This window comes from Athene cunicularia (genome assembly GCF_003259725.1).
Source record: "Athene cunicularia isolate RWA chromosome Z unlocalized genomic scaffold, athCun1 chrZ_part2, whole genome shotgun sequence".
Lineage (NCBI taxonomy): Eukaryota > Metazoa > Chordata > Aves > Strigiformes > Strigidae > Athene > Athene cunicularia.
In genome coordinates this window covers 3136612-3153700 of record NW_020799143.1, presented here as the reverse complement: position 1 = coordinate 3153700, position 17089 = coordinate 3136612, and positions in this window count along the sequence as shown.

Below are 17089 nucleotides of genomic sequence, written 5' to 3'. Positions count from 1 at the left end.
GAGGGTGGGTTTTCTCACACTGTGCTGCTTGATGTGACTGAAGGTCTCTCCAGCTTTTTTAAGGGTCACCTGGCTTCTGAGAGCATCTGTTGCTGTCTTTCTTTAAGCTGCTGCAGACAGAGTGACCTGAGTCCGGTAGGAACGAATTAGTTGGACATCTCTTCACAAAGCAGTTTGCTTGTGTCCTCCTTGTTTCAGCCAAGGGGACTGATTCCTAGGTAGTGTTTTACCTGGTAAAAATGATGGCAGGTTAAGCAGAGGCTGCACAGCCCAAGCTGTTCCTGCCATTATGGGAAGTTTCACAAATAGACCCAGCATGGGTGTGATCCTTGGAGTACTGCAGCTAGTCTTGGTGTCTTGCCTGACTCCTTGTAGGCATTTGCCATAGTTTCTTTTGCAATCTGCTCTTTCTGTGCATTTTCCTGAAGTATTTATACTTTCTTGGAGGGGCTGAGTCCTATAAGCTCAATTGCCTTTGCTTTTACTATTAACTTGGGATTTGCTGCTACATATAAGCAGTATTGGGGTACTGCTAAAGAACTAGCCACTTGTACTTACAGCATGTGAAAAATCACAACAGGAGACCCTAAATGGTTAAACTTTATTAAGTACCAAAATCTAGTGAAAATAAAATAATCCGAATGGGAAAGGGGAATCAACTTGGGGATTAGTCATTACTGAGTAGGATTTACAGAGGAGTAAAACTAGTGTAAAAATGTAAACTAGCTTTGCATCCACCCACCATAACATGTTTGCTTGCTAAGAAACACCAAGCAAGAACCAGTAGGCACATCATCTGATTTACTGCAGCAAAGGTCCATGGGTCAAAATAATCTAACGAAAGAATGACATCTCAAACAGCAGGTGTAAGCTGGGAAAGACCTACTTACAAGCACAGCACCTACTGGTCCATTGGCCACCAAGGGGTCCTGCAGCTTTGGCCCAGAGGTCTTTCTGCAGATCTTGGTATTGCCCATTCTCCATAGGGTTTTCCACAGGGACTGTTGCAATCAAAAGTATTTGCCACCCAAAGCTGTACTCTACTCCTTCCTGCTGGCACAAGGCAGATCAGATGCTTGCCTATGGACAGTACTATAGCTTTGGGGAGGTGGTGGACAGATGTATTAGCCTATGATGGGCTCTTTTCTCTGATATGGCCTTTTGCAGTAAGGATGCCAATTAAACCAATGGTGTCCCAACAGCCTTCTCGTGTCCTCTGACAGCCCTCTCCCACCAAGCCCCAGCCACCTCCCAACAGATGGCTGCAGCGTAGCACATTGCCAGTGCACAAAGCTTGACACTACACAAGGATGATGCTTGTGTCTGACAATTTTGGGGATGTTTTCCATTTCTAGTCATTCAAAGACCTTTTGTTTTCCAGGCAAATGTGGTCTGATAAAGAGATTTCAGGACCTTGACTGCTCTTGGTCTATCATGTATCTCTTCCCATGGCCTTAATAAGTGTCTCTTCTTTTCTTCTGATGGCATCAGCACTGCTAAGTCAAATCAAGCTGACAGCTTGCTTACAGCCCCAGCTTTGGGAGTCACACAAGCATGGGAAAGTCTTGGTTTACATTAACCCTCCTCCCCACCAAGCCTCATATTCCCTGAGAAAAATTTGATAGCAGGGACCCAGTGCCTACATTCTTGTATGCCAAAAGAGGAACAAGAATGAACATGTTGAACTCGTGTTTTGCTAAGTTTTATATTTGTGAAGCATGCTTATGCTTTTGTAGGACTCTAGTCCACTCAGTTTTTGAAGGTAGGGTTTGTCAGCACTAATGCTTCTCTTCTTTCCCTCCCCTCCTTCTACTCTCCCTAAGTCCATTTCTTCTCCCTTTTGTCTTTCTTGTTCATAGCTGCCTTTTGCTGTTTCCCTCGTGTGACTGGGAGAGTTTCTGGTTGCTTACTGCTATCCTCTCCACCTGCATCTTTAATGTGACACCCCTTCACAGAAGGCAATGTAAGGCTGAGGGAGGTCCTTTCACTAAAGACCTCAGCATTGGTGCTGTAGAATTAAAAAACATAGGCTCCAGAAAATGTGTGAAGTTTTAGATATATTTTCCCCCAATTTAAAAAAAAAAAAAATAATTATGCCAAGCCATCTGTTGCTAATGTAAAAAAAGATGTAAATAGATGATACATAGTGTACAGAGTGTCACATGAGTGCTCCATCTGCTGTGGGGAAAGTCACCATTCCCCAGCAACAGCACTTGGGTGCTGAAGCACAATCCAGGGTTTGAAGAAGCCTTAGGCTTTCCAAAGGCATAACCAGCTCCAACGGCAGCCCCAAAAGTAAAACAACTCAAACAAGAGTGGATGGGGTAGATCTCTGCATAGTAATCATTTGTCTCTGTTTTCCTGACAAGTAGCAACTGGGGACAGGGTAGGTTATACTTTTATGCTCTTTTATCAGACACTGTGCAAACTCTTGCTCACTTACTTACATTTTCAAAGTTTACCTGGCAGTCAGGAATCTAGCAAGCTGTATGTCTTTACTTAATGACAGCAGAAGAGTCCCACAATGTTGAAGTAATTGGGTAATAAATTGGCAGATGAAACTTTGATGAACATGAAGCATTGTGCATGGGGGAACAGCAACCCTCACCATGACTACAGACTGATGCACTCCATGTCAGCTGTTACCACTCAGGAAGAGACCCAGGAGGTGCTGTGAATAGTTTGGTGTGCTCAGCAGTGGTCATAAAGGGAAATAAAAGGTTGAAAATTATGAGGAAGGGAATAAATGTTATTAATGAATTCTCTGATGTGTCTGCATCATGAGCCCTCCACCTAGTTCTGGTCTCCACATCTTAAGGCAGGTGCAGTAACAGGACAGGACAGACTCTGAGGAACTGAAAGCATGGAATAGCTCTGTGCTGGGACACAGCAAAGATACTAGAACTTTTAACCTGCAAAACAAAGAAGGTACAGTAGAGGTCTAAGAAATCAGGACATGGGAAATGTGAACAGGAAAACCACTATTCACTGCTTCTCATGTCACCAGGTCTGGGTGACACCCCACAGAGTTAGCAGAGAATAGGTCCTAAACTCAGACAAGCTGCTTCACAAGATGCATAGTTAACTTCTGCTGCTGGAGCTGGAGATGTCAGGAGTTTGTGTGGTTTCCAAAAGCTTCTAAAAGAATCTGTGGCACAATTTCCACAAGAACTGTTAAATGTGGAGGCTCCAGAGCAATCTCTCCCTCCAGAAGTTCCCTAATGCTCACTGGTAGTCGATGGAAGAAGATCTTTTATCCCGCCTGACTCTTTCCTGAAGTGCCTGCTGCTATCAGCCAGGGAGCTGTGTCAAACGGCACCATGGTCTCACCAACTTTGGACCAGCAGTTTCACAGAATGTGTATCATGTTTTCAGCTTGCAAGATTTGGGACAAGGGAGTGCAAAGTAATACAGATTAAAATCCTTTGCATTACCCTGTAGGAATCACTGCTTGGTTGAGAAAACAGTCTCCTTCCCCACAGTACTAATAGCTCTTCTTCCTCCAGGCACTCCCTTGGGGGGTGTGGGGCAGATGGATGCAAAGGGCAGGCTTTTCCCCCAGAAGAGCCAGTGCTGCCATGGCCTTCAGTCAGCCCAGAGGTGAGGAGAAAGGCAACAGCACAGGGAGCAGGGCAGGTCATGGTGGCTGGGCCTCACATGAGGCTCCTTACCCTATGGTCTCCTCCTACCCCCAGCAGTTACTGCAGGGATGAAACATTATACAGTCCAGGGCTGGCGCATGAACCATCCCTCAGGGACACAAATGAGTGTTTCTCTTTTTTTCCAGGTGTTAGAGTGTATTATGCAGCCCCTTTTCATTTCCAGAGGGACTAGGAGTCTTCCCTCCAGGGCTACAGCTGTACATTGACAGCTTTTCACCCCTGAACATGAAGGTGGTGTCTAACTCGATGTGGATTTGCACAGTGAAAAGATGACTAGGAGGAAACTGAGGAGAAACCATCGAAGTATTTTGGGAGAGGATAAGTTTGAAACACAAATCTATCCTTGTGTTCCTTGGGCTCAATAGTCGGGTCAGGAGCTGGTGCCAGCTGTGTTCCCCCCCCTTCCAGTCTCCCAGCCAGAGCTCAGCAATGGGCAGCTCCTGCTGCAGGTGTGGAGAAAGACATAGCACAGGAAGGTCTTTTCCCTCCCTCTCCCTGCCTGTGAAGCTGTTTCTCAGAGGTACAAGCCAGCAATCAGAGGCAGGTGAGCCATCTTTGAGATGATGTTAACACTTGTGCTCTGAGGGCATTTAGGTACGTGTAGACGGGCTGTGACTGGCCTACTCCTGGTTTTCACCTTTTACAGCTACTTGAGAGACCTGAATGGCTCTGGCCATTTATGTCCTCTGCATGGCTGAGCAAACAAGCAGTGCCTTGTCTTCACTGGACTTCTCCACCCTGGCTGCCTTTCAGTTATTTGCCAAAGTGCATTGCAAGCAAATATTTGTTCTGTGGTCTGAGACACTATGTCACTCATGTTTGCCCAGGTTCTCACTTCAGTGACTTGAACATCATGCTTACTCCACCCACACTCTGTGGTGTTCAAACAGATACCAAGTCACAAGGGCATGGTCCCTAGCACTGGCTAATATGGAGGAAGAGACAACACAAGGACAGAGATATTTAGGCTGTCAAACCCACCTGGAGTCTTTGTAGCAAGCATGTCCTTGCTGGGAAGGATGACAGTCATACCCAGCACAGCAGTAAGCACCTGGAGACAAAGAGAAAGGGCAGACACCAGGCCTGCTTGCTGTAGACCTTTGTGCCCCTGCGTCTCAGTTTGCTGGGACTCTGGTTTGCTGCATGCTCAGATAAGTGGAGGGTTTGGGTTGCACCTTTTTCACTCACCTGTAGGTGCCTTGCATGCAGAGCTGTTGCTTGGGATTAATTATGTGTATAGTTTTATTCTGTTGTCTGTACTCCCATGAGGAGATGCAAGCTGGATAAAACAATTAGTTGTGGACCATAAGGAGTGCCGTGCTTGAAACGGCCTGAAAGGCTGCCTGGGTCTCCTCATCTCTGCAAAGTTGCCTGGTTAAGGCAGCTGCAAGTCCATCCTTCCCAGAACTCTCTCAACAGAGTACTCAATTTGGCTGGGTAGCCTGTAAGCCCCTTGGAAGAGTCCTGATGTAGTGCTCAAGGAGCAAGAGGAAAACGAAGTTCCCTTTTCTGTTCTTTCTTGTCTTTTTTTTTAAAAAAAAAAAAAAAAAAAAAAAAAAAACACAAAAACCCAACTTTCCTGAGCTCACATCCTCAAAAGCTCAGTAGTGCAGCCAGACCCTTTCTGTTAACATTGCAGTGGGGCAAAGACTTCTGAAGTGTTTCGTATGTGTCCTGATAGCAAATGCGGCCTTGATGCATATGGGAAATTTTAGGCAAGACTAACACCAGTGCTAATGCAGACCCCGAGGACTGTCGGAATGGAGCAGCAGCTTTTCAGATGGCCCCACATGGTTTTAATTTGGCAAGTACTGGGGAAGAACAGCACACTGAAAGGTCAGGCTCCAGCTGTTGTAACAGTTCCCAGCCAAGCAGACACATTCTGCTGAAGGATGCCTGCTCTGGGGAGGCAGTGCAGCTGCTGCAGTGGCACAAAGCAGTAAGAAGCAGTACGAAGAGGTAAATATGATGCACCAGCCCAGCTGCCAGCACCATGGTGCTCCGGATGTAACAGCCCCAGATCTGTCTGAGAAGGAGGGGCTCACCTTCCTGCAGCTTCTTGCAAAGCTAGTGTGTGTAGCAAGGTATCAAAGCATGTGGTTTTAATAAAGCAATGCTAACACACAGTTTGACATACAGCAAATTCTTCCCTTCAAGTGATTTCTCTTTCTAGCCCAGCACATTCATTTCACATAAAGGCAACATAGGACACTAGAAAGTCTCTCCTGGTTTTGGCTGTCAAGATGAAAGTAGTGATGCTAATTTTGAAAACAGAAGGGAAAGGGAGTGAGGACAAGAGGCAGTTGTGCATCAATCCCAGCTGCAGGCACAAGACACACACTCCCCTGGGCCATGCTTTGCAAATCTGTCATTTCCCAAAAATGACAATGAGTCACATTTGCCCCATGTCTCATTTAAAGAAACTGAAAGGATTAATTGGTAAGGCACTGGAAAAGGCTGCCAGAGCCATAGCTATGCAGGCACCGGAAAGTCCATGTGGATGTTCTCAAACAGTTGCTCATGGGCAAGAGTGTCCCTTAAAATCTCCAGTGATCAGTGGGACTCCAGCACCTTCAGAAAGGCACGGGGTGATCCAAGGGAAATAAATACTGAGGATTGAAGATATGTGATGATCTAGTGAGACGGACAGTCATTTACGCATCTGTTTTGGCTCAGGTCTGTTTTATCCACCACAGTACATGCCTTCAGACAGTCTAGAAGCAGACTTCAGAATAGTCAGTAAGAAAGCACTCTGTCCACCACCCACTAAAAATAGCCACACTGTGAAAGAGAGAAATTACAGGTGAGGAGGAAGAGTTATTAATCTCTTGAGATCAACCCAGTTGGTTAGCACTTGGAGTTAAATCTCCATCTCTCCTCAAAGGACTACCTGAGGAGACAAAGAGGCTGGAATACATTCCTCCCCAGTCAACTCTTACTTAAGCTCTAGCTGCAAATGCGGAGAGCCTTGCCCTGTGGCAAAAGAGCAGAAGTAATCTGGAACCTCTGTTGTGCTTTCTTAATTACCTTCAAATTGCCAATTTTCTGAAGTGTGTTTTGGGTAACAGTTACAAATCCCCTCACGCTGGCATTTATCCCTAATTACTTACATCAGTCTCAATTTTGTGTAACTTTCTGGGATTTTAATTCTCTCCCCCATTTAAGCACGCTAAACACAAACCCCAGAGAGAGATCCAAGAGCTCCTTGGAGCCAAGAGGCAAATCTGCAAAGCCCACCCGTTTTTTAGGGCCACATTCTCACTGTGGCTTTATGCTGGTCCTGCTCAGCACAGCACAGCAAGGCCACGCTGACCCAGTGGGCTCATGGCGCTCACATTTTAGTCTCCTCTACAGCTGCAACAGTTGGTCAGTTTCTGAGTTCATTGAACTGAGATTTTCCTCTTTTGTACCTCAACAGATGAAACAGTGGAGGGGAACACTCCTGCCAGTATGGACTCTCTCTGTCCTTCTCTCCCTAGGAGGGTGTATTCAGTGAGCTGCAGAGCAAAGAAGTACCCACACACACCTGCATGAGAAAGGCAAGGAGATAGGGAGGGAAGCCTGGGTGCTGGGGAGACTGCCAGCTGCAGCCGGAGGGAGCAGATGGAGACACAGCATTAGGGTTAGAGAAAAGCGGTGAGTGGGAGGTACCAAAGGAGAGCTCAGGCATAGAGAAAGGATGGGAATGGAGTGAAGAAGAAGGCAAAGAAGTTGCATTTGCAACTGTGTATAAGCATCAGGACTTGCAGAGCATCAGGAGCTCCAGCTGTTTGTCAAGGAATGGGGTAATGCAGGGGCATGGCTATTCCACTATAGAGCACAGGTAGCCAGAGACCTCCTTCAGGGGTCAGATTTGTCAAAGGTTTGTTACTGAGGCTGCTAAGCAGACGCAATGGTTGCAGCTAGCAACCCATTTCATATTCCTTTCAGTTGGGCCCACAGCTCAGGGCTATGGATCACTGAGTTGTTTGCTGTCCTGCATGTGAGTCACTAGGAGCAGCAAGCTCCCTATGGAAACTGCAGGGAGACTGCTCTACCAGGCCCAAAGGGAAAAACTTGCTTGATTAAAGAAAAAAAAAAAAAAAGCAAATAAACTGAGCAAAAGATGGACATTTAATCCAAGGCTTATTTAGCTTAGGTAGTGCAGTGTCCAGAGCTGCTATGTTGTAGGTTGTGTGACTCTGTGGCTACAGGTACATAGGAGCTGTCAGGTCTGAGCAGAGCAGGAGTCCATTTAAACACAGCAGTATGGCTTGGAGAGTGGCTGAGTCCAGATGCATCCACAGATTAGTAAAAGCTGCAAGGAGATGGTCAGAAATTATGTGATCTGACTGTCTTATTTGTCTCCTCCTGCACCGGATTACTTTATTCCTGAAGAATGAGCTTTGAGATACTCTCCAAAACTCAATCATTAGAACACGTTGCCCATAGCACTCAAATCATGGGACATGACATGTATCCAGGAGGCTATCACTGTCCTTTGCAACTTGGACTCTCAGGAATCAGGCCTCCAGCTCTGCCCAACTTGCAGACCACAGGCTGACAGTAGGGAACAGCCTCCATCCATTCAACCACTCTCTGAACCAACACACCCATCGGTTACAGTCATCAGCTCCCCACCTCCTCTGTGTCCAGGTCTCTCTGAGACTGACATTTGAGAGCTGCACCAAGAATGACGAAGGCATGAATTTTGGATTTAGCAGGACGGCTCAGATGATGAGACATCTGCCCAAATGCGTTGAAATCTTGTCATTTACACTTCCTGATCTCATTTACAGTTGGGAGGGGGGAAACCCAATGCAGCTTGTGTGTCATATCTAGCACACTGCTGCATCATACCAGAGAAAGGAAAAACTTTACTTTAATGCAGCCAGCTGCAGGTGAAACAGAAAGTAACCAGCCCATATAATTAGGACAAGCAAGAGAGATTTGCAGCTTTTGTGTGTCACCTGCTATTTGACTTCTGGCAACTGATGCAATTGCCGGATTGCCAGATCTACCTGAAGCGCATATGTCAGAACCTGAGTGACTCAGGCTGAAGAACTAGTAGGCTGCAAGAGCACCACTGGGCCTTTGCCTCACTTAGTCTAGAAGACAGGCAGTGCTCAGGAATAAGTGATGACCTGTTGAATTACCACCTTAGGACAATGTTTTCGAAAGCTCTGCAAGGGCCATGTCTGTTCCACTCTTGCAATGACCCTGGAGATAGAGGGGAAGGAAAGGGACCATCTAAGAAGAAAAAAAAAAATACAGTCCTGCAGGTTATCCAACCAAAACAAAACATCCAGCTTTTATTCCACACACTATGTATAACAGAGCACAGTCAGTCTAAACTATCTCCTCCCTGAGCACTCCTGAAGGGGCCACTCTGAGACACTCATGGCCTGAAGAACTGAAAGCTTAAAGAGAACAATTAGATTGGTTCCTATAACACATATTAAAAACACTTTTCTATGGAACTAGGCTCCTGAAGCTCAAATTGACATCCAAAATTAGCAACAGTACCCACAAACATCTATCAAAGTGTTAAAGGCTCTCACCATCTTGTTTTGCTTGCCTCCCCTCTGTGATTGATTTGGAAAGCATCAAGATTATACCAAGAGTGCTACAGACTCTCCCAGGAAGAAACCTGCTAGGAGTGGAGTAGAAATCTGCAAGGAGTGGTCTGGCTATCACGTGTGAAACACAGCCTGCAGCCATGCACAATGTGGAGACTAAAAAGCATTAAATAACTCTCAGAGCACTGAAGAAGGCATGGTTCACATTTAAAAGTCACAGTAATCCCACACCAAACTGATTATGTGGTCATAAACCATAAGTGCCAACACACAACAGCTTGAACTACAGTGTGCTTGAAGCTTCCTTTTTTATTCTCCCTCTAACTTTAAACGAGAAGAAATCAGTCAGAAAGACTGATAAAAACTTCTTAAACCAGAAGAAATCAGTACCATTTCTTCAGTGTCAGACCTGGAACCCATCCACCTCTGGATAACAAGCCAGGGTCCGGCCATGTGCTGGGTGTGAGCTGACATAGCCAGCACCACTGGCACTGCCATGCTTCATGGATCTTGCTTGAACTTTGCGTCCTCAGAGCATTCTTGGTGTGGCTTGGCACTCAGTCCTTCCCCTCATCACTCAGTTTGGAAGAATGTATCCAGAAGGCAGGGCTGCCTTCCCAAAGCAGGGGAGCTTTCAATTGGTACCTCAGCAGTGTTTTTAGCATGTGGCGCTGTTTGCTGAGGGGCTCTCCTTTGGGAATATGTCAAGATGTAGTAACGGGCATAAAGAACAATCATGGGAAAGAAAAAGTCTCATTCAACTGATTTGCTCCAGATATGACTTCAGAAGAGTTTAAATGGTGAAAAGTTTTTACCATCACTCATCTGCTGACACAGGAAAGTCAAGACATGGCAACTGGAGTCCCATCCCACAGTGCTGACAACTCCAGTCAGCTTCTCTTAGTAATAGCCTAAAATCTGATGTTACTAAAGCTGGACTTTCTCTTCTTCTCTTTTGCTCTTTCTGGTTTAAAGTTTAGTTTTTGAGTTGCATCTGCTCTAGCATATAGGCAAGTTATCCTGAAGAGCACTATTTTTCTAAGAAATTCTTCCTTCCTTGCACTACAAAATGTTGATACAATCGAAAGAAGCAGCATATTAAGCATGATTAAAACTTTTTTTTTTTTAAAAAAAAAGCCCAAATCAACAAATTATTCTTGGATTTTCCAACAAAATTCCAACTATGCCGTAAGCTGACTTTTAAATTTGTTGCTGAAATAATGAAGAACACAGCCAAAAATATGAATATAAAGCAATTTTATTTCCCTCTAGATATTTATATCAAAGAAATAATACTCATGTCCAAGTACTGTACATACAATATATTCCCTATAAACTCTTTAATTTAAAACACATGTACAAAATTGCACATTGCAGTTTGCAAAAAATCATAAATACCTTTTTGCATGTAAACAATTCCAGCACAAGGATCAATGGTGTACATTCCAAAATGTCTAAGTGTCTGTTCAGAAACAAACAAAAACAAACAAAAACCCCACTGTGATCTCCATAAAGGTCCTAGTGTTACAAATCAATAATTAACAGATTTCTAACTGATGTACTACACACAAGGATACATAAATGAGCACAAGGCAAGCCGCCTTTTAGTCGTAAGTACTTAAGACAGAGGCTTGGAATACAATTCTGCTGCCATTTAAACCCATGGTATCCATCCCATGGTATTTAGTGGTAGCAGCACTGAGTTAATTTTTCCAACACTGCCAATCACAGTATTGATTGGTATCTTATTTCTAAATCTTAAACAAGTTGGCTACCACTGAACAGTAGGAATTGGAAAATTATTGTAAACACAGTTATCACTGTTGTATATTCAGTAAGTTACAGTATTCTCCTAAACACACCACTAAATTAAGAAAATGTTTTACAATCAAGTGCAACTAGTATCATCCACTTTGCCTCAGAAGTATTTTGAATATAGCACTACATAGTTTGTAAAAGCAATGTAAAAAAATAAAAATCACAATGGACATAATCCTCAGTTGTATATTATTAAGCCCTGTAGCTTCTGTTTACATTAAAAAAATATCACATTGCCAGAAGAAAAGCTGTCAGAAGTGTCCTTGATAAACCTCTCCTGACCAAATCCAGCAAATGAGTAGCTACTGAATTTAGTTTCACTATTATTACCTCCATGTGTGCACTGTCCTTGCCAGCACACCTGTTTGAAGAGTTCCCAGAAATAATCAGGTTTTTCAAAAGGGGTATTTGTGTATCCACACAAAGTAATTTGTTTTGTTGTTTGGGTTTTTGTTTGTTTGGGGTTTTTTAATCTATTTAAATACTGTAATTTTTTTTTTTTAATTCTACCTAAGCAGAGATTTTGAAAGGATTTCTCAGAGGCTTCCTCTGTGCCAGCTAATTTAATAAGGCAGAATAAGAAGGTACACATAAACCCAACTTACAGGAACCCAGGAAAGGATGTAGGCAGACAACCACCCACCGACTAGTTGCATGTAAACTGCTGAAAAAGCAAAGCCAAAACTGAACTACTTTGTCTCCACCTTTCGTTTTGAACAGCTATCCTGAACAAGAAGGTTTCAGCGCCATGCCTGAAGAACCAATTTGGATTCAAAAGCTGTAAGAATTGGCAGTTTGTTACACTTCTTTTGGACAAAAAGAACTTGGGGATGCTGGTGGCTACACAGCAGGGAGGTGCTGCTTCTCCTTTTCAGGAGGTCCCTTTGGTCTGCTGATGAGCATGTGGCACAACTGTAATCCCAGTGAGGACTACAGGACTTGCATGATGCAAGCCCACAATATTACAAGGCTTATGGTACTGCAAGGGCATTAAATGTTTTCAGCCTTATGGAAGTTCAGCAAGAACCAGGTACCAGAAAGCACCAAGCGCATCCAAGGTTGGGTCCTATTGCCCAAGAGGTCTTTCTTTTTTAGCTCATGGGAGTTGGTTGCTCTATTCAACTGATGCAAAGACATAATGCTCAAAGAATGATGGATTTAACCTTTTCCAGCCTGCACCTATCCAGAGCTGATCCTTTCTCAGGGGGTCTATTTTGAGTGGTACAACATAAGCCATGACCAACACCACACGGCAACAGCACATGCGTGGTCCCCTGAACCTCAGGAAGATTTTCTGTCTAGGCAGAAACTGCAGAAAGAATAAACCAGCCTTAGATGAGCTACTCCAGGAAAAAGAAACTGTCCTGGAAGAATGTTCTCCAACTCCACAGACTGAAAAAGATGGAAAGCTGAGGAGCTACTTCACGAGTGAGACTTATTCAGCAATACAGACCCAGCCGCCTTTCCTGGTAAGACCCTGTATTGGCAGCCTAAGGATTACTTTCAGACATCATAAACTAGAGCTAATGTAACAGATTAACTTGAGTTTTAAGGCCCAGGAGGCTCAGGGCCTTTCATGGCAGAATAGCCCTGATACCACAGTCTCTCAAGATTTTTACCCTTCTCTGCTTTTGACCTTAAGGAGGCAAAGCCAGTCGATCCATTCCTAATTAAGAAGAGTGGGAGTGGTAAGAATCAGTGGCCAAATTTTAGTGGGTGAGAGGCCCATACAGGCTTGCTCATAATTTTCTACTTGAAATCAGGAATTGCACAATAATATATTGCAACACTTATTCCCTTCACTTTGCCCCCTACAAAGTAGCTAAGTGCAAAACCAAAGCCAAATCACTGCTAGAGTGTTTACATTGATGGCTTACACTCACAACTGCACTAAGTGTTTCTGCAATTAACAAATAGTGCTTTGCAACAAAGGGAAACGATTCTCCAAAATTTGTTTTTGTTCCTGGTTTGGAGGGGGGTTGGGGACAGGAGGGGAAGGGAGGAGGGAAAAATTAACAAAGCCTGAATATCTAATCTGTTACATATGGAGGAATGCTCAAGCAAGAACTTGTTTTGCTACATGTTGAGCAACACCACATGGGAAAGCCTTGAAATTAGAGCAAATGCTTGAAGATAGGGCGTAGCTGCCTTTTGGAGCTCATCCTCCTCCACAGGCTGCATTTTATTAGAGAGCAGTCCTTTGCATCATCAGTCAGCACTCTGACCTAGACTTTACTTGATGACATTTCAGTATAGTGGTTGCCATGGCTTTAAATAAATAAGGGTAAGTGTGAAATTGCCAGTCATTAGGCCGAACAGGGAGGGACTCACTTTCCAAAGAAGAGAAATTCAGAAGATACTTAAGCAGAAATAACAAAACAAAAATAAGCTAAAAAGCATTCTGAAGAGCAATCTTAATTCTCTGCCACTTAAACATACAATAGATATTACCATTAAGTGCTGTATCAGAGATAAATTTTATTTCTTCTGTGGATTCCTTGTTTATTCTTATGTTGCTGATTCCTCCAGCTATCCTCTCTGTTAGCATGGGGAAGGAAACAGAAAAGTAGAAATTATTACACACTTCTGGCCTGCTGGGAAAGTGGTATCATACCACAAAGATTCCCTAGACATCCCAAGTTGTGCTGTGATTTCGGCTAGAGTTTGTCCAGAAAGCCTTTCAAACATCGCAAGGATTTACAACACCATTTTAGTAAGTGGCACAAAATGGTTTGGACTGGTAATGACACTTGGGCAGCATTTTAGGAATCCCTGTTCTGAAGGTGTCATGTTACAGACTGTAAATAGAATAGGTGTACTTATGGCTATAGCCTCTGTGACATATATATAACAAGACAATTTAACTCTCCAGTAGTCAGTAATTTCCCACTATTTCTGTCACTCTTCCATGAAGCATATTAAAAGACAGAATGGTAAAAGATGGAAAAAACATGAGTTCAACCTCTGGCTCTTATTCATCAAGAAGGGCAAGTTTTATACCAGTATCTTCCACTGCTATCTTTTCTTAGCAGTTACTAAGGAAAAAGAAGGAGGGTATCCTAAATACACTCTCTGGAACAGTCCATTAACTTCTGCTTGTGTCCTGCATTACAAGAGAACCTGGAGATTTATGAAACAGGGGTGTGGGAAAGGTTCTCCTCAACATGTTATCCTTCGAAAGGCTCAGCATGAACCCCAAGACTATCTTTATAAGCCTTTGTTTTTAAACACTGTTCATTCTTAAAGGTCAATTTTCCATGTCAGGCAAGAGAGCCAGGCATCCCTCAGGACACTGGAAAACCTTCTGGAGAGGACAAGAAAACGGCATCAAACAGTTCTGCAGAGTTCAAGCTACTGGTTACGTTTTTTCAGATGTTCAGTCTGTGGTCTAAGTACAGGGATGCAGTGAGAAGCCTGACTTTTAACACCTTCAGCTTCCTCCATCTAGGACAGAAGTAATACCACAATCTCACTGACAATAACCGAACAGTTGCAAGAGATGCTTCAAGGTACTCAGCAGAAAGGTTTTCAAATTTATTTAAATAAATTTCAAGAGAAGAGTAAAATAGGACTTAATCTATAAAAGTGACCAAACTTGCAAAACCAAAACCAACAAAGACTGCAACCAAATATTTTTTTTCCTGGGATGGGATTGTGGGTCTGTTATTGATCTCCAGTGACACATATCTCTGGACTGTGTGGACCTTATTTAGGTAGCTTACAATTCCACCCTGAACTAGTTCTTAATCAGTAACAGTAGTAGTAAATCTTAACAACAGTGCAGTAAATATCAGATTCTAGCAGTGTATTAGGGCACAGTGAACTGGTCATAGCTATTATCTTCATGGGTTAGCAAGGCTTCACAGTTAACCATCACTCCAAAGCATTCCTACAGAAATCGTAATTCCTCCAGAAAAACCATTTAGCCAGCATACATACTCCTTAAACTATTGCAAACCATGTTTGTCACTAGTACCAGAAATTCAGAGCAAAGCTCAATTTACAGCTAGCTATGCTATGGATTCCGATCTTTTGATAACAGATGAAAAAGCAAGCAGCAGGTAGGTAATTATTTAGTGTGACTCCCTTGCAAACATTATTTATAATAACCTTCCTTTCCCTTTGCAGTAAATTACTACATATGAACTGCAGCACTTCAGGTTAAATTAAGGCCAAATGTGACTTTAAAATAAATGACCTTTTTGTGTTAGTTTTGGAGGATTTGACAGTCTACCATTTTGACTGGAAATCTAAAAAATAACTTTGCAATCTCACACAGAACTGCAGCTTAGTTTTCTTCTTGAAGAATTCAACCATGACAAAGAATATGAAGATGCCCCATCGTGCACCACTGCAGCTAAGAAAATTACAGTCCCTCCATTTGGCCATGCCCTCTCTATGCACGTTGTCTGTGCACAACACTTTGACACATATTTGCAGGTATCTGTGTGCTTCAGAAGAATTTGTTCATAGCGGCTAGATTTGCTGGCTCTTCCCGCATCAGTGGTTGGTACTGAGTTGAGAGGACACTGCCCAGAGCAGAACTCCAGCACAAGAACTCATGTCCCTGGCAGGCACAAGACCAAGATTCAGTGCTTTTACATCAGTGACACACTTTTGTCAAGATTACTCAACAGAAAGTTGTATTTCAAAACATAATGTTGTTGTGAAGATACAGATCCTAGACTGGTTTCCTTCCTCTCCTTGCCACTGTTTCCTCAGCAAGACCCTGAGAAGACAGCTACAGCATGGCATTCTGGGCCTACATGCAGTGGACTGTTTCAACATCCAAGCAGAGATCTGGTTTGTAACTATGCTGTCACAGAAAATAAACCTTCTGGTATGCAACAGCTTAGGAAAACTGCTTCCAGACTAAAGTGAGCAGCAAGGATCAATGTCTGTAGCAAGTCAACAGGATGGTGTCTCAGAAAGCCACCCTTGTTACGATTTAGGTGTACATGTTTCTATACTCTCTTAGCAACACACTAACAACAGCAGGTTCTCCTCTGTGCACTCACTGCTGTAGTGTTTTTCAGAAATCTACATTTAGTTTGTCACACCTGATCACTTCATGCAGAAGTTGCTTCTGTCTTGCCTTTAAGTAACTACCAGCCATTATGAAGAGAGAAGTTTCACAGCACAAACAGCTGAAAGACACTTCATAGGCAGGATAAAAAGAGAAAGATCTTTAAAACACAGGACAGAAGTGACTTGAGAGTTAATAAGATCTCTCCCATAATGTACTCTAATGGCCTAAGTCTCCATAAATTAGTATTTCATTCATCAACACCTTTACAGTAAAATTTCACCATGTACAGCAAGATTAACATGTTTATAAGAAACTAGAGATTCTGCAGTTTGTCACAGGAACATTTATCATACTGTATCAGGTACAGTAAACCCTAATGCAGCCCCACAGCAAGTCACTGTAGCATTGGAAGGATCAGTCAACATTTGCAGAACTATTATGCACTGTGAAAGATTTCTATTTAAGGCTCTTTCTGCTGATACAGGTCTCACTAAATGTTAAAAAAGGTGAATCCCTGATAGATTCTACTGTGCACCTCTGCTGGAAGATGCACAGTCACTGCTCACAATACCAATTAAATGAAGCAACCAGAGTGTCAAAACAGCCTTGGAACTCTTCAACACCCATTCTTGGTTACAGCAAAACTGAAAACAAAATACTTGGAAAATGGAAATGGTTTTGTACAAATCAAATATGTACACAGATATGTCATAATTTGTCTACTTGCTAAACATAGAAACTTAAGAGAATCAAGTAAGGAAAGAACAAAGTCATCCAGCAGCACTTACAGCTGCACATAACAAAAATGTAACTCATCACTTTTTCAATTTACATTCCAGAATCAGGAGGACACACAAAATGCATTGAAGAATGACTTTTGTTACAAGCAAATAGGCTTTTTCTTTGCACATTAATTTCAGAAAAAGAGAAATTTTCCCTAAGAAGCTACTGGATTCAAGTAGCCAAGACTCAGATTATAGCAGCCAAGTCACTATTTTCAGCACAACCAGTAATTCAGCCAT